The 18,325-nt window shown below is 44.7% G+C and overlaps 1 protein-coding gene across 1 annotated transcript in view; it reads right to left on the reverse strand.

The window, feature by feature from the left end:
• Positions 1 to 12,636, reverse strand: part of VIT (vitrin) — a 100,332-nt gene extending 87,696 nt beyond the window's left edge. The window contains exon 1 of the mRNA XM_077764287.1: positions 12,470 to 12,636. The gene's annotated coding sequence lies outside the window, so the exon portion shown is untranslated. The remainder of the gene's footprint in view (positions 1 to 12,469) is intronic.
• Positions 12,637 to 18,325: the final 5,689 nt, after the last annotated feature.

Below are 18,325 nucleotides of genomic sequence, written 5' to 3' on the forward strand. Positions count from 1 at the left end.
GAAGGCCAAAGAGAGGAGAAGAGAAAGCCTATGGCCCTGAGAGAAGCAACCGGAGAAGACACCTTGGTTTCTGGCTACTTCTTGGGTCCCATTTCCAGTGTGAAGGCGGTCCAGCTGGACATGGTCTCCTGCACGTGACATAGATGTTTCTGGACCCTTTTACTCCAGCCAGTTGGAGTTGGCTTCTATTTCCTGAAGCTTTGATTCAATCCCCCACCCCCCTTTTTAGTTTATTTACTTTGAAAGAAAGAAAGAAAGAGAGAGAGAGGTGGGGAGGGGCAGAGAGAGAGAGAAAGACCCCAGGCAGGATCTGCACTGTCAGCGCAGAGCCCAGTGCGGGGCTCGATCTCACAAACTGTGAGATCATGACCTGAGCTGAAATCTGGAGTCAGATGCTTAACCGACTGAGCCATCCAGGTGCCCCCAAACCTTTTTGTCTCTGCTTTTGTTATCTGTTTCCCTGACAGTATTAGTAGTAAAAAATGAAACCACTTAAAATGAAAAGGGCCCCAGTGCCAGTCTTGTGGTAGCCTCGAGCAGGGGTTTGAGAGGCCGTATCCCACTCTGGAGCGAGGCTCTGGGAAGAAGTGTGGCAAAAAATCTCACAAGCTGTGGCAGCACCCCAGGAGGAAGAACACAGCCTGCTCACCTGGGATGTACTGGGAGTGAGTGACCTTGAACCGATGCTGTCGGAATGTCACTGTGGAGTCCCCGATATATTTAAGACCACGTTTCACAGAGTGCCTGGGTAGCTTAGTCAGTTAAGCGTTGGCTCAGGTCATGATCTCAAGGCTCATGAGCTCGAGCCCCACATCAGGCTCTGTGCTAACAGCTCAGAGCCTGGAACCTGCTTCAGAGTCTGTGTCTCCCTCTTTCTCTCTGCCCCTCCCCTGCTCACATTCCGTCTCTCTCTCCTTCAAAAGTAAATATTTAAAAAAAAAAAGACTGTCTGGGGCGCCTGGGTGGCTTAGTCGGTTAAGCGTCCGACTTTCCAACTTTCGCTTAGGTCATGATCTCGCGGTTTGTGGGTTCGAGCCCCGCGTCGGGCTCTGTGCTGACTGCCAGCTCGGAGCCTGGAGCCTGTTTCAGTCTGTGACTCCCTCTCTCTCTGACCCTCCCCTGCTCACGCTGTCTCTCTCTCCTAGAAATAAATAAAACATTTAAAAAAAAAATAAAAAAAAAATAAAAAAAAAAGACTGTGGTTCACAGCCAAGAGTTATTTTGTCCCCTCCCCAAAAGACGTCATAGTGTTTGAAGACATTTTTGGTTGTCACAACTTGGGGTGGGGCTGCCTTGAGTGGGTAGAGGGGTAGAGGCCAGGGGTGCTGTTAAGCATCCTACAGCACACAGGACAGCCCCACAACCGAGAATTTTCCATCATGACATGCCAGTGGTGCCAGGGTTGAGAAACTCTGATTTCTGAGAATCTTTTCCCCGATGTTTTTATATGAGTGTTACATTTACTGATGTTCCAGTCTAGGGATTTTCCATAAATATTATAGGTAAATATTTTTTATAACTAATGTGTGGACAAGTCAGGATCACTTTCTCCAGGACCACTTTTCATCACCATGTACAGTCAGGTCAAATCCTCAGGCAGAGAGATTTACTCGTGGGCTGCGGGGGTGGGGGTGGGGGAGGGGCAGGGATTAGGGAGGTCATCCCTGTGCTGGATGGCAGAGATAGCTTCCACCGTTAGGTTCATTGATCCATGTGGCCTGTCAGAAAAGCAAAAAGGGAAAGCCTTTTTTGGTGTGCTTGTTTCAGACCATCATCTTGTACCTCGTTAAGAACCTGACATACGGTAATGCTTACCACATCCACAAAGGCTTCGACCAATAGTGATTTCTAGTAAGGTTGCAAACAGTAATTATGTTTCTGAAGTGGTAGTTTAGATCTTATATTGCCAGTAGGGAAAAAACACTAGTTTGCCGGCATGCCCCCAAATGAGCTCTAAAGAACTCCTTCCAAGAGTTATTTATCCTCCATAATGGAAGGGCAGTAAATCTGAGGGAAGGGCTGAGGACCTCAGTAAAGGATGAGGCGGACCTTGACCGCTCCTTTCAGTTACTCTGGAAACCGTGTGTGGTTAAAAGATTCTCAGGGAGCTTTGGAAGATGAGCTTCTCTCATCAGAAGCTTCTTTACCTAATGTGTTTGACACTGTGGATTAGCGCTGCCTCCTCGCAGTGGGTTTTCTCCTTTGGGCTCTGAGGTTTGTGGTTGCCAAGGGGCTGTCCACTGTGAATGTGGAGCTGTGTACTTGGATCCGTCCAGCTGTGATCCCCGGAGCCTCGACTGGCCTGAACACTCTGTGCTTTTTGGTCTGCCTTCAATTCTGAGGCACGGAAAAACATTTTCAGGTCTTGCATAGCCTTCCGGCTGAGGTAGGAAAGAAGATGAGGGTGAGTCTATAAGATCCATAGCATCTTCCTGTTGGCCTCCTGGTGACACACGGGTTCATCTCAGATGAACAGCGTCCTAGTTCTTCCTCATGCTGCAGAGAGGCAAGCACGGGGCTATGGGTTAAAGCGCATTCTTGAATCCCAGCAACCAGAGGCTCTAGGAGGGTGGAGTGGGGGGAAGGCAGGGTGTGGAGGAAGGCGGTCACTGTGGCTGGGCAGTTGAGACGATGGAGAATTAAGTCCCAGAAATGGGCGGGGCCAGCAGAAGGCCGCATTCTGAAGCAGGAGACCCAGGTCTCCAAAGGGAGCCGTGTGGCCTCACGCTCCAGGGGTCCCCTCCAGACCATTCTTGGCTCTGACACAGACGTCCAACTGTTCTTCACGTCCGTCCTGACAATTTTGGCCCAGCTGTCTAGTGGCCCGTTACTTGAGATGGCATTGATTTCTGTGTTCTTCTTCACGGGAAGTTTTCGAAGCTTAGAGCCCAAGTTGTGACAATAACAACTTCATTTGTTGAGTGCCTACCATATGCTCCACACCACACACCACCATCTTCTTAAATTATTGTGCTGGTCCTACCAGCTAAGTCCTATTGTGCCCACTTTTCAGAGTAGGAAATTGAGGTTTAGGGAGCTGTCCAAGGTTGGAATGAATGTATGGCAGCGCCAGAATTCCACCCCGGGGCCTCACATTTAACTCTGCTCACTGCCTCATTCTACCCCTACAGGAGGGTTTCACCTTCCTCTTCACCTTGACACGTATGTCCGAGGTGTTTTGAAACACTCTGTTGACAGTAGTTAAGATGCACGCCGTAAGATACATACGTTGTGTAATAAAATGGTCTTGGTCATGAGGTCAAGGGATTTTTTTTTTCTTTGAGTCCTATTTGGGCCTGAACTCACACAGAGCTTTCTCTCGCTCTCAAATGCTATTTAGGGCAAAGTGATGCACCAGGCATATTTTTAAGTTTAACCAGGCATAACACACCCATCTAAATAAACATTGGAGTGTATTGTAATTGACTGTGTAATGAGATGTTAAAATCGGATGACCCTTTGTCTTAGCTTCAGCGGAGACTGGAGACTACATGAGAACTACTTGCATGTTCCCAAGTGGTCTCCCTGACGGTCCTCTCCCTGCTGTCTGAAGGGCTGGGGGTGGGGACGCGCCCTGCCCCCCTCCTGCCTGTGAGGAAGGGGAGGAGGAGGGAAAATGCCAATAACTCAATAACTTTTTCTAAAGCGATTTTCGCTTTCCAGTCTCCAGCTTCCCACTTGGCTCCTATAACTCTGGTGTATTCTGGAAGGAGGCAGTCAGCCACACATCCCGGTTCCTGGTCACCTCCTTTGGAAGTCCACCTTGGATGTCCCGTAGCCCCATTCTACTGGTCCTCAATAGCCCCAATGACTGGTTGTGTCTCCCGGGCTTGGGGGTGTGGTGGATTGGTGTCTGGCTTGTGATTAAGACATCTACAGGGGAGAGGGTAGCTTGTGGCAAACCAGGTCCTGTGTGAGAGTCAGGCCGGGGTCACTTCAGGTCCTGCCCCAGCCAGGTGCATGGAGGGCTGAGGAGGCCGCAGCGGAAATCATAGGAGATAGATTGCCGGTTGTTCAGAGGCTGAGTGAGGAACCGTAAACCCCCAGCCAGGGCAGGTCCGTACGCAGTGGCTTCTGGGGAACCATGCGTGAGGGGTTCCCAACAGACTGGTAGCATCTCCCAAGAACCCACAGAAGTGCCCCATGCACACAAGAAACACCAGTACCTTCCTGCCCAACCCAGGAGCCTGGATGCCAGCTTACGAGATAATCCACTATAAGGCCCTTCTGTCCCCTTACCTTTCCTCTCTGTACCCTCTTCAACTCTGAATCTGAAGATACTGCCGTAGCAGCTAAGGGGAGGGTGAGTAGAGGCACAGGGCAGAGAAAGAGAGAATCTAGTCCTGCCTCCTTCTCCATTGCAGCGGTTCGGCCTGGGGTGGGGAGTGAAACTTTAAACTTAAGCATTACTTAAGTATTACATCCAGGCTAATGCCTAAACTGACTGTCTGGAGGTGTAGCGTGGGCAAGGTCTTTTTAAAAATTCTGAATATGGCCTGAGATATTAAGGGACCTACTCTGGATTTCATCAAGGGCAAAGGCAAGAACCGTGACAGAGTATGTGAATGGGCGGGTGGGAGACAGGGTTGTCTGAGGGAACTTGAGAAGCATTAGGGTAGTGCCCTCCATTCTGCTGGTCCAAATACCATGCCATTACTTTTCCCCCTCGCTCTGCCTGCTCCAGACCCTGTGGTCCTCCTGGGCATGGTGCTACCCCAGGGCCTTCGCATTTGCTCTATTCTCCGTCCGGAATGTTCTTCCTCCAAGTATCTGCATAGATTGCTCCCTGGTTTTCTTCACCTGTCACTCAGCTTTTTTCCTTAAATTTTTAAAAAAATGTTTTATTTATTTATTTATTTATTTTGAGAGAAAGAGACAGCATGAGCAGGGGAGGGTCAGAGAGAGAGAGGGAGACACAGAATCTGAAGACAGGGTCCAGGCTCTGAGCTAGATGTCAGCACAGAGCCCGACGTGGGGCTCAAACCCACGAACTGTGAGATCATGACCTGAACCAAAGTCAGACACTTAACCAACTGAGCCACCCAGTCGTCCCACCTGTCTCTCTGTTTAAATGTCCCTTTTATCAGACATTTTATCTAACCATGCAATGCAAATCATCACCCGCATCTCACTGCTCTGTCCAGCCCCCCTTATTCCACATTCTTAGGTTTTCCATAGTCCATAATACTGCCAGACCTCTCCTGTGGGTCTGTTTATTGTGTGCTCCCCAGAGCAAGCTCTAGGAGAATGGAGACTATTTTGTCACTCTTCTTCCCAAACGCATAGAATTGTGGATAGCACATGATGGTGGCCCAATACATATTTGTTGTTTCTCCTATTCAGTGTTTCTCCACTTCTCCAAATTCCTTTTACCTTTCGGACTATAGATTCGTTCAGTCTATTATACAAGCAGAGCCAGTCTGGGCAAGCTGACTGGCACCTTTACTTCCAAAGCCTGTTTTCTCTGTCTGGGACACAAAGGAACCCAGAGGAGGGAATTCACTTAGCATCGAGATGCCAGTGACTTGATCTCTTGGAAACTATACATTGGGTTCCCCTGAAGGAATAGTTTCTCTCTCTCTCTCTTTTTTCTTTTTAAATCTGAGAAGAAAGAATGCAGAAAGGGTCCCTTCTTACTATAGCCCGAAGGGTGGTTTTTATGAATTTTTACCACATGTCCACACAAAACTTTAGCCTTTCTCTCACTGACAGAAAGAATCTGAGAAATTTTTACTAGAGTCTTGTCCGTGTGGAGACTCTTATCAGGGAAAGTGATTTTCTGAAGTAGCCGGAGTCATTAGGAAATAGGTTTCTTTCTGCAACTTGTGGCTAACTTAGCCCTTGAGTGAAGATAAAGGACTCCTTTTGGGGACTGGCTACTCACAGAGCTTGATAATGAGGTGTGCTCCGTGGCCTTCCCCCCGAGAATCAGGTCTTCCCAGCACACCTGAAAAGTGTTCTTAAATCAGGAGCTCATCTAAGAAGGACAGAAATAACAACCTCCCTTCCTGACAGAGCTGCTCCTGTGTGATCCTTACCTCTGCTCCCCTCCATCATTATTACCCCTGTGTCTACACTTGCAGGAAGGAATTTTCTCTGCAATTTCCCTGAAATTTAGTTGGCTTGAAAATGATGTTTTTCAGGGATGGCAAAGATTAATTTGGTGCAGTGACAGGGAAACCAGGATCCTGTGTACCTGCTGCCTGGTAGATTAATAATGTGAGCTTTGGAGGGGCGCCTGGGTGGCTTATCGGTTAAGCGTCCGACTTCGGCTCAGGTCATGATCTCATGAGCCCTGTGTCAGGCTCTGTGCTGACAGCCAGCTCAGAGCCTGGAGTCTGTTTAAGATTCTGTATCTCCCTCTCTCTCTGACCCTCCCCTGTTCACGCTGTCTCTCTCTCTCTCTCTCTCTCAGAGATAAATAAAAACATTTAAAAAATTAAAAAAATAAGAATGTGAGCTTTGGAAATAGACTGCTTGGGCTTAAGTTTGAGCTCCCCCACTTACTAGCTGTGTGACCTGGGACAACTTACTTAATTTCTCAGTGCCTCAGTTTTCTCATCTGAAGAATAGGAATAGCAACAACCTACTATATATATGGTTGTTGTTAGGATTAAATGAGTGACTACGTGAAGAGGGCTTAAAGCAGTGTCAGGGCCAATAAGAATAGCTGTATAGGTGTCAGCAAATATTATTTTTGTTGTTCGGTGGTGGTCGATCATGATTACCACCATTACCCTCATTGTTTTTAATCTCCATCTCTCTTGCAAATGTGGCCCATTTAGACTTGAGGACTTAAGTCAGGAAAAGCAGCCAATTGAATCTCTCTCAACAAGATGTTACTCAGTTAACCATGACTTGAGTTTTTTGGACTAGTTGGTGAAGGAACCCCCATTGAGTCCTGTTCTTCTAGGGCCCCTGAAAGGGAGTGATTCTACACTTGTGTTCCTTCCTAATCTCTCAGATCCATAAGGATTCTCAGCCCGTTCTCATGAAAATCTCCTAGATGATTGTAGGACAACTGAACCAATCAAATGGCTGAGGGATGCTCTCCAGAATTTTTAAATAGAACTGAAAAAAAAGCTTCTAGTTGAGGAACGGGAAGTAGAAGTGAGGCTAAATATTTTTTTTAACTTTTTAAAAATGTTTTTTAAATTTACTTCTGAGAGAGAGAGAGAGACAGCATGAGCAGGGGAGGGTCAGAGAGAGAGGGAGACACAGAATCTGAAGCAGGCTCCAGGTTCCGAGCTGTCAGCACAGAGCCCGATGCGGGGCCCGAACGCACAAACCCACGAACCCGTGAGATCAAGACCTGAGCTGAAGTTGGATGCTTAACCGACTGAGCCACCCAGGCAGCCCTAAACATTTTTTTAAAATGATAACACCAAAATAAAACACCAACACCCAACTATTCTCCAAACTGGATCTAAAAGAAACTAGTATTTCTTTTGTTCCAAGAGCATGGCTTGTCGATTTGAGGGAAGGATTTTGGCATCCATGATCTCAGTCCACCTTTCTCCCTCAGGATATTCGCGCTGGAATGTGGCAGAGGATTTCAGCCGAGTCACAACATCTGCAAGGGGGATTTGCCTTTTGCAGGTTGCCACACGATGTGCAGCTTTTATGGCTCTCAACTCGGAGCATCACCTGCTGCCTGCTTCGTACACTTCCAGGCCGCCCTGAGCATTTCAGATAGGCAGCCGCTCAGGATCTCTTCAAGATTTGCAGTCTGTCGAAGTGGAAAGTTTTCTAGTTGATTAAAAACAAATTCTAAATCTAGTACCCACAACTGTTTGTTTAACGGATGAGGTAACTGTAGAAAAATGCAATAAACAAAACTGAAATAGCCTTTGTTCCATTGTGAGCATGGGCCTCTGGGAATCTCATTGGATTTTGATCCTTCGTCTCCACACACTTAAGTGTGTGTGTGTTTTAGTTAAAATTTTTTCCCCTTATTGTAAAATTTCTTTTTGGTTCTCTTTTATGTCATCTAGGTCTTTGTTGAACTTACTTTGTTCTCGTATTATTTTCTTGGTGTCATTGAATTAGTTAGCTGTATTCTCTTGTAGCTCTAGAACAATTATTTTGAATTCTTTGTCAGGTAGTTCATGTATCTCCATTTCTTGAGGGTTGGTTTTTGGAGATTTCCTGTGCTTCTTTGGTGATGTTGTTTCCGTTTCTTCACGATCTTGCCCAGTGTCCAGTTACCTCTTCTAGACTTCATAGCCTGTCTTCAGTAAGGAAAGGTGACTTTGGTAAGGTGACCTCACCTGCAGGCTGGGGCGTGCCGGGGCAGACCGCAACCCTGGGTCTAGTGGTGCAGGACACCAAGTGTAGGGGCTTGTGGTGGCTCCGGGTCCAAGAAGTTGTGATACCTTGACAGCTTGGGCTTCTGGGGTCTACAACATCGACAACCGTGTCGTCCTTGGTGAGAACTTTGGTGCATCTGCAAGGGCTGTTTGGGTCCTGAGTGATGCCTCAGGGTCAGAGGCTAGAGACCAGGGCAGGCAGCGGTGATGGCTGGGGCTGGCAGTGGGCATCAGGGGCTGCCATGGTCAGATGCAGGCGCCTGTGCAGTGGAGGGGCCAGTGGCAGGCATACATGTAGTGGTGGGGGCCAGGCCCACCTGCTGGTGCACTAGCAGGTACAGGGCCCCTGATGGTCACTGTGCTCTCTTGTGGCCGCGGGCTCTCATGATGGGCTGTGCACAGCAGTGGACCCGCTGATGGGAGTTGAGCTGGGGGGGTACAGGTGCACAACTTAGCTGCAGGTGAGCCCAGGGGTGCTGGCAAGTAATAGGAGTTAGGGCTGGATCTGGGCCGACAAGCAGCTCTGCAGGCCTTGGCTACTGGCAGGCGCTCCTGCCACTTAATTAAAAATTAACAACCAGGGGTGCCTGGGTGGCTCAGTCGGTGAAGCGTCCGACTCCTGATTTCAGCTCAGGTCATGATCTCACGGCTGGTGGGATGGAGCCCCTGTTGTTGAAGCAGAGCCCGCTTAGAATTCTCTCTCCCTCTCTCTGCTCCATCCCATTCTCTCACTCTCTCAAAATAAATACACATTTAAAAATTAAGAGCCAGCACTATATCAAACAGCCATTTCTGACGCCTCAGCTAAATTCACCCTGGTCTGCCGCTCCTTTCTTTCCCTGTTCTGTGCACTAAGTACACAAGCTGCCCACTGCCAAGTGCCCAAGGACCTTTCATGCAGGTAAAATGTGGCAGATGCCCTTGGTGGCTCTCTAGCTCACACCGTGGATGTTTGGACGCCAGGAATTCCATCCCCTTCTGCAAACCAGAGGGACACATTCTTAGAGGACCTTCAAGGTTTCTCAAATTACAGACCTCACAGAAGTCCCCTCTCTTGCTTATCATTTACTAATTGATTAATTAGCCTCATATCCTCTGGATGAAGAAATGGCAACACATTTCTCATAATTATACTTACATCACATAATTTCCTAGCTCTACTCACTTAGGACATCCACAAAGTTAACGTCTGAAAGTCTGAAGGGTATCACAATCGATGTGTTTCACAGCTGATCTGATTTCTTCATTCTAGTCACATATAATACAGAAAATTTTGCTGACATTTGGGTGCTGATGGTATATCAAGCACCGATGCAAGCTTTTTGTCACAATCCTGAGAGTAATAGGCACTAATGATAGACTCCTTTTACAGATGAGAAAACTGAGGCCCAAAACATTATATACCTTGCCAAGGTTAACACATTTAAGAAGCGGCAGACCTTCCTGCCAGACAAACCCCCACAGGATCCATACAGCACAAGAGGACCACTTGGCCTTGGCCTTGCATGGAAGGCCTTAAATTGAGATACTTGACATTATCTCCACATGTGGTCACACAGATTGTCGTAGAAATGTACTGGAAAACTGAAATAAGTCTGGCATTCAACTTGGGCCACACTGTCCTCATGATAAAACTGTCCTATATATAGGGGCACCTGGGTGGCTCAGCCGGTTAAGCGTCCGACTTCGGCTCAGGTCACCATCTCACGGTTCATGGGTTCAAGCCCCACGTCAGGCTCTGTGCTGACAGCTAGCTCAGTGTCTGGAGCCTGCTTCTGATTCTTTGTTTCCCTTTCTCTGACCCTCCCCTGCTCACACTGTCTCTCTCTCTCTCAAATAAATAAAACATTAAAAAAATTTAAAAAAACTGTCATATACACACAAACACACATATATATACTTATATAATATATAGTAACATATACACATGTACACACAGTTGTGTTACATTTATGCAGTATGCAATTTTGGTACATTTCATTTTTGTGTATGTTAAAGTCTTAGGTAAACATAAATATTTTAAATAAATGATAGGTTCCAACCCCCATTTTGATAATCCTTCACTTTGTAACATGCAGAGGCCTGGCCATGGAAGTCTTGACATTGGAGAGGTCCCAGTGCATAGACCATAGCATTAGGAGGGAAACCTAGAGACTATCTTGTCCAACTTCTTCACTTCATACGTGAGAAAATGGAGACACAGAGATGTCGAGTAACCTCCCCAAGATTACACAGCTAGAGTGCCCTTCTACTGACAGACCAGTGTGCCGTGTCCTGTCCTCACTGCTGCTGCTTCCAAATAAGCAAGGAGAGAAGTTACACATATGGGCATGTGTAACGTTCTGGAAGCCGTGACACATTTATTTCAAGACCAATGACTCCCTCCAGTGTAATCCGTTTTTGAATATGTGGGGGAAAAGATTTCATTTCCACTGGACTCTGCACATTTCAAAACCCTTTTGGAGCTGAGAATCAATAGTGAACCTCATGACCACCCTGGGCGGGTGTGCATGCAGGCGTTGCTACTTTTTTAGATGGGTAAACAAAAGTCAAGAAATGTTGCACCCCTTTCCCAAGCTAACACAGCCAGGTAGCAGCAGAACTGTTACTGTAATTTAGGACTCTTGGCTTAGAACTTTGTGCTGCACCCCACTGCTTTTCGGGGTACAATTCGTCCTTCAGGAATTACAGAGGAGAGAGCACGAGCACTTTTGTTTTCCTGATGCTATTCATAAACCTTTTTAAACCCAGGGTATTTTTTTTTCTGAAAGAAACTATTCCTCACAGGATCAGTAACCTGGCAAAAAAGATAGCTAGATCTTCTAAATGATATTCATACAGTAGATGCTATGTCAGGATAGAGACTGAACATTTCCACTGTTCCTTAGGTGTTTCCTTTCAGTGGCGAGGTATAAGATAGATTTAAATGAAGCTTAGTCTGGGAAACCAGCACATTGCAATTAAAAATGCAGCCCTTTAGTCTTGCAATTCTTTGTCTAAAGCTCTTGTACAAAAGAGGGTATTTTAATTCAATAAAAAAAGACAGGCACTTCCAGCTTTCCTACTGGAGGAAGAGGAGGCTTAGCTACCACTTGGAACTAACACACATTACAGAGAAAACACACAAACAAATAGCATTTGATCTTGCTTTGCTGCAGGGCGTTTTCATCTTTCAAAAGGCGGAGGGAAAAACAACCTCAGAACTTTACCACCAAAGCTTCCAAATTTATTGCAACACAACGTAATGGCAAAATGCTATTTTCTTAGCGCTCAGATTTTTGAATAACCACCATGGCCAAGACTGCCTGGTTTTATTTTTACAATAAACCCAAAGAAAATCTGGAATTCCACTCTCGATTTGGGGAACGGCAGAGATGCCTGGGGTTTTCAGAGCAAACCATTGAGTCTAGTTATTCGATCTTATCCTCTCTGTTTAACCTGTGCTTGAGGCATTTATTTCATGTTTATACTAGTTTGACACAAATCATGCTTAAAAGAGATTTCGTACCATCTCCCTGTGCAAAGTTGGGCTACAATAGTAGACTTAACAATGCCAGCCCTTTCTCGGGCTTATCAGTTAAAGAAGCATTCAGCCTAAGAAAACACCTCCAGTGGAAACAAGATACACAATTTCACATCTACCCACATTCCACCGAGATTTGTCTGAGTGGAGAGAAGTATAGATTCACACTAAATAAGTTCTCTTCATTTAGCATCGATGTGTCCATTTCTTATTCTGCTTTTCATACATGCTTGGAAACAACTTGTTACAATTCTATTATATTCCATGTAGGAAGCAAGGTTTAAAAAAGGGCAGGATAATAAAGAGACTTAAAGGTACTTTAAAGTTCTACACAAATGTCCTACTTTTCCACTTTCTTTTTGACTATAATTAAATTGGTTTAAAAATACAATGAAAATCTTGTTCTAATCTTATCTCAGCACAGTTTATTTATAGTTGATATACATAATATTAGTTGTTTACAAGAATGTTAACTACCCCCGCTCCCTTCAATTCTCCTGGGACTGAAATCTGTCCAGACTCATTACTTGGCCAAGGTATGTACTGTAGTTTCATAATGAGAAATACACTTTAACATTTTTATAATAAGGTATGGAAAGCAAACTATCTACATAGCTTAGTAATTCATCAGACATACCTTGTTTGAAGAAAGCAACTTTTTTTCAAAAAATTTCCACCACACAGAAGGGATATCCTTTTTTCTTTAAGCTTTTCTGCATCACAAATCCCATCCAAATTATTCTAAAGAAGAAACAAGGAGAGGTCCAAGCAACTTTTCTCTTTTCTCAGAGGAGCTAATCAAACATTCCCATCAACCTCTCAGCACTTTGAAAAGCACATTTTAGCCACACACACACACACACACACACACACACACGTACGTGCTCACACACACACACACTCACACACACTGCTTCTCACACTGGTTTTAGTGCTGAATTAGGCGGTCCTCTTTCAAATTTCCACTCCCACTTGCTTTTCTTTGGACTAAGGATTTCTAAATATTCTTCTCTAGCCTAAAGCACACATTTTCAGTAACCAAATTCTATAATTAGAAATTCTAAAATGTAGAAGAGAGGAGCGTCGATAAAATGGGAAACAAAAAGTATCCCTTAAAAAGGACGTACACGGGGCCATTCGATTTTCTCTTTCTTTTTCAAATGCTGGGGACCAGCTGGTTAAACTGCACAAGGAAAGACCACTGAGCCAATATGATCAGCCTGATTCGACTGGACTCTCACTCTTGGAGTCAAAAACACTTTTCCTACATGGTCATGCTTTTTTCTTTTTTTAGCTCGCTGTGGTCCTTTCTGCATTTTGGCAAGTTTAAGGAAATGCCTGTAGTCTACGTTGCTCGTAACAGGACACAAGATAATAATAGTGGGAAGCAAAACCTGACTTGTGTTTTGAGAAACTGATGGTGGCAAGCTTACGTCATCCGTGCAATCTGCCGATTTTAGTTATTATTGGTGCCATCAGTTACCTGAAAGGAATTCAGACCCAACACATGCGCAGGCATTCGCATATCACAGCGTTTTTAAAAGCACACCATGAGTACATCCGCACTCCTTGAGATTCGTGTGTGTATCAGCATGATGAGCATCTTCTCTCGGCAAGGCCGGCAGTAGAGGCATTCATTCCTCCTCCTGCTGGGGGGTGTGCGCTCCCACAGCCAACAGCAGCCTTTCCATCCCATCTGTTGCTCTGACATTGCCCTTTATTTAAGGTTATGGTTGGAATGCTATTTAACATTCCCCCCCCTCCATTTGGTTCTGCATTTAAATTGCCCCTGAGCCAAAACCATTGGCAGGAAGGATGGTGCTGCCCTCATCATAAGGATGGCTTGTTCCACCATCGGGGTGAGGAAAGGTTCAGACAAAATGGTTGCCCGGGTGGCTCAGTCGGCTAAGCATCCGAGTCTTGATCCTGGCTCAAGTCATGATCTCTCTCACGGTTTGTGAGTTCAAGCCCTGCATCAGGCTTTATGCTGATGATACAGAGCCTGCTTAGGATTCTCTCTCCCTCTCTCTGCCCCTCCCACACTTGCGCATGCGCACTCTCTCTCAAAATAAATAAGCTTATAAAAAGAAATAAATGGCATCTGAAACTGAATTAATAATAATTGCTGTTTATCAAATACTTTTGCTAGGAACGGGGATAGCCATTAGATAGATTATAGATCACAGACCATCTCATTTAAGACTTAAAAGAATCTAGAGAGGCCCGTACTACTATTCTCATTCCTCAGGTAAGAGAACAAAGGCTCAAGGAGATTAAGCAACCCCAACAGAGAGGCAAGAACTGGGATTCAAATTCAAGGCCATCTTAGTCAGAGACAAGCGTGCTGTGTTAGCTGCTGTATTAGTCTGAAGCTTCTTCTCTTTCCCTATTTTTTTTTTATTTTGGTGAATAAGGCAGAATCAAATGTAAAGGTACTGAAATGCATATGAAAAGATGCTCAAAAGGAAATGCAAATTAGAAGCAATGATATTTGTGGTGATGAAAAATACTTTAGTCACCCCATGTCCGTGGGGGATAAATTCCACGACCCTTAGTGGATGGTTGAAACTGACTATAGTAGGGCACCTTGGTGGCTCAGTCGGTTAAGCATCCAAAGTCGGCTCAGGTCATGATCTCACAGTTCGTGGGTTCGAGCCCTGCTTCGGTCTCTGTGCTGACAGCTCAGTGCCTGGAGCCTGTTTCAGATTCTGTGTCTCCCTCTCTCTCTGACCCTCCCCTGCTCACGCTGTCTCTCTCTCTCTCTCTCTCAGAAATAAATAAAAAACATTTAAAAAATTTAAAAAAAAAAAGAAACTGACTATAGTATAGACCCTTATCTATGCTATGTTTCTTCCTCTGCATACATATCTACCTATGATAAAGTTCAATTTAGAAATCAGGCATAGTAAGAGACTAACAACAATAACTAATAATAAAATAGAACAATTGTAACAATGCGCTGTAATAAAAATTATGTAATGTGATAACTCTCTCTCGAAATATCTAATTGTACTGTACTCTCCTTGTGATAGCACAGGACAATGTAACAGTGAGGTGAAAGGCAGGCATTGTGACACAGCATTAAGCTACTATTGACCCTATGGCAATTTGTCAGAAGAATCATCAGTTTCTAGATCAGGTTGACCATGGGGAAGAGCAACCACAGATGAGGGACACTACTCTAGATACTGATGGGTGTACATTTTGAATGTAATTAATGCTAATGCATTAATGAACTTAAAATGGTTAGACTAGCAAGTGTTTTGTTATATATGTTTCATAATGAGAGAGACAGAGATTCCCTTTTGGGAAAAATAATAAGCCCTGTATCACAACATATTAAGGACCATTAGGAAATTAGTATTTGTAAAGTTCTTGGAATCTTACCTATGTGAGGCAAATACGATATTAGTGTTTTAAAAATGAGTGAAATGTACATCAGCACTTCTGTAATCATTTTCTATTGCTGGGTCACAAATGACCACACAGTTAGTGTCTTAAAACAATGCCCGTTTCACAGTTCTGGGGGTCGGAAGTCCGGCTGGGGCATGACGGGGTGCTCTGCTCAGGGTCTCACAAGGCTGAAATCAAAGTGTCAGCTGGACCGAGCTCTCATCTAGATGCTCTGAGAAAGAATCTGCCTTAAGCTCATTAGGGTTGTTGGCTGAATTCAGTCATTTGTAGTAGTGGGATAGAGGTCCTCATGTTCTTTCTTTCTTTTTTTAATGTTTATTTATTTTTGAGAAAGAGAGAGAGCGTGAGCAGAACAAGGGTAGAGAGAGGGAAACAGAATCCAAAGGAGGCTTCAGGCTCTGAGCCGTCAGCACAGAGCCCAACATGGGGCTCAAACTCACGAACCATGAGACCATGACCTGATCTGAAGTCGGATGCTTAACCGACTGAGCCACCTAGGAACCCCCTCATTTTCTTTTTTCCCCCTAAGTTTATTCATTTTGAGAGAGAGTGTGTGTGTGTGAGCAGGGCGGGGGCAGAGAGAGGGAGAGAGAGAATCCCTGTCAGTGTGGATCCTAATGCAGGGCTTGAACTTACGAACTGTGAGTTCATGACCTAAGTGGAAATTAAGAGTCAGATGCTTAACAGACTGAGGCACTCAGGTGCCCATTTTCTTGTTGGCTGTCAGCCACAGGCTGCTCTGAACTCTAGAGGTGCCCCACTTCTCACCACATGCCCCCCCACCCCCATCATTAAGGCAGCTATGGCATGTTGCATCCTTTTCATGCTTGGATTCTGACTTTCTCTTCTGCAGCAAACCAGAGAAAACTGCCTGTAAAGGATTCCTGTGAGGAGTTTCCGCTCCCTGGGATAGCTTCATGTCAACTGATTAGTAACTATAATTACATCTACAATGTTGCTTTGCCACTTACCTGTACCATAATCATGCCCCAGGGGCAAAGACCATCTTAGAAATCTGCCTGCTGGCAGCTATCAATCTTAAAAACGTTACTTTGAGGGAAAGAAAGAAGCAGAATGAGAAACATAATACGGTACTGGAATAGTTCACGGTATGTGTCAGTTCTATGTGTCTGGCTTGCTGACTGCAGATCCTGGGTTCCTCAGCCTCCACACAACATAATTCCTCATAGTAAATCTCTCTCTCTGTCTCTCCTCTTGGTTCTGCTTCTTTGGAGAGGCTACCTGACTACAAATGCAATTATGAAAATTAAAATGATAAACCATTAAACATAAAACCACAATATTCATTTTGCAAGAACACTTATCGATGAATATATACTCAGCAGACCCGTGGTGCTTCTGAGCCTTGTACTTGCTGTTGCTGATGGCTTCTCTTGGATCTCTACGTGGGTCACATGTTTATCTTCTTTGCCTCTTTGCTCAAATATCAAGACCTGAGTGAGGCCCTGCTTGGACACCCTGTTTTGAAATGGTACGCCCCACCCCCAGCACTTCCTCTATTTTCTTCATAGTGCTTATTGCATTTTAACAATATTTACGATTTATTTTTTCATTGTGCATCCTCTACTAGAATGTAGGCTCTGGGAAGGCAGAGGTTTTTCTCTGTTTTGGTCACTGAAATATTTCTAGCTCTTTGAACTGACACATGATAGATATATAGTAAGTCTTTTTATTTTTATTTTTTTAATTTTTAAGTATTTATTTATTTTCGAGAGAGAGAGAGAGCAGGAAAGGGACAGAGAGAAAGGGAGACACAGAATCCGAAGCAGGCTGCAGGTTCTAAGCTGTCAGCACAGATCCCCACATGGGCTCGAACTCACTAACCATGAGATCATGACCTGAGATGAAGTCAGACACTCAACTGACTAAGCTACCCAGGTACCCCGTCTTTCTTTTAAAAATTTTTAATGTTTATTTATTTTGGAGTCTGAGAGCACACTGTCTTGAGGGAGGGGCAGAGAGAGGGGGACAGAGAGGGGGACTCAAGCAGGCTCTGCTGACAGCAGTGAGCCAACGTGGCACTCGAACTCATGATCTGGGAGATTGTGATATGAGCCAAAGTCAGACGCTCAATCAACTGAGCCACCCACCCAGGCACCCAGATATACAGTAAGTCTTAACTACATAATTATAAACACATTAGAATGCCTGCAGGGAAAGGGAATGTTAGGGGAAAACTAGGATAAATGGAATAAAACACAGGGCAGCAGAAGTTCCCAGGGTCTTGTGTGGACCAGTGAGGAGGGTGCTGGGAGTTAACTGGACCCCCCCCATGCCCAAGGCCGCCAGCAGTAGTACCTACTCAACCATCAAGCTAGTAGCCTCAGGGAAATCTTTTAACTTCTTCAATGAAAACAAGGTCATAACTTCCTGGTAAGTGGCCTTGAGCTTGCTACTTGGCATAAACTGAACTTCTAGATTGTTTCTAGTTGAGAACAGAATTTACAATGTCCAGTCTTTTCCTGCATTACTTCTTGATATTCTGTTTGGCTTATAAATCACCCATGGTTGCTTGAAAGCATCGGTTCTTTCCTAAATAACTGTTTGTCACTACATAAACTTAGTGTCCCGGTCTTTACTGTACCCAGTACAAAAACTCAAATCTCTTTTAGAACATTTTCTATTAAAAGTTTTTTACTATTGTCATAAACATTGAATTTGATGGCTCTTTAAAATACTACCTCGTTTTTTTTTTTCCCATTCCAGAGGTAGAACTCAGGGAAATCAATGCCCTCTTCATATCACAAATCCATTATTTTATGTGACTTTAAAAAATGCAGGATGGCAATTCAAGAGTAAGTAATGAGGTAGCCTTTTCAGACACTCCTCGTACTTTTACTGTGAGCAGGTATAGAACACAAGAGTTACGCCTTTTATAACACAAGCTCCCTGAAATGTCTAAGGCTGCACCGTGCTTGATGTTACATCAATTTTTCATAGAAATATGATTTGCTTTGAACTCCTCTGCAGTAGTTTTGGGACTTTCTTCCCCTGCACTTTGGTAGAGGCTTCCTGCAACGATCAGGTGTTACTTCTGTTTCCTGGACACTTTTGGACC

The sequence above is a fragment of the Crocuta crocuta genome, unplaced genomic scaffold (genome assembly GCF_008692635.1).
Source record: "Crocuta crocuta isolate KB4526 unplaced genomic scaffold, BGI_CrCroc_1.0 scaffold164, whole genome shotgun sequence".
Lineage (NCBI taxonomy): Eukaryota > Metazoa > Chordata > Mammalia > Carnivora > Hyaenidae > Crocuta > Crocuta crocuta.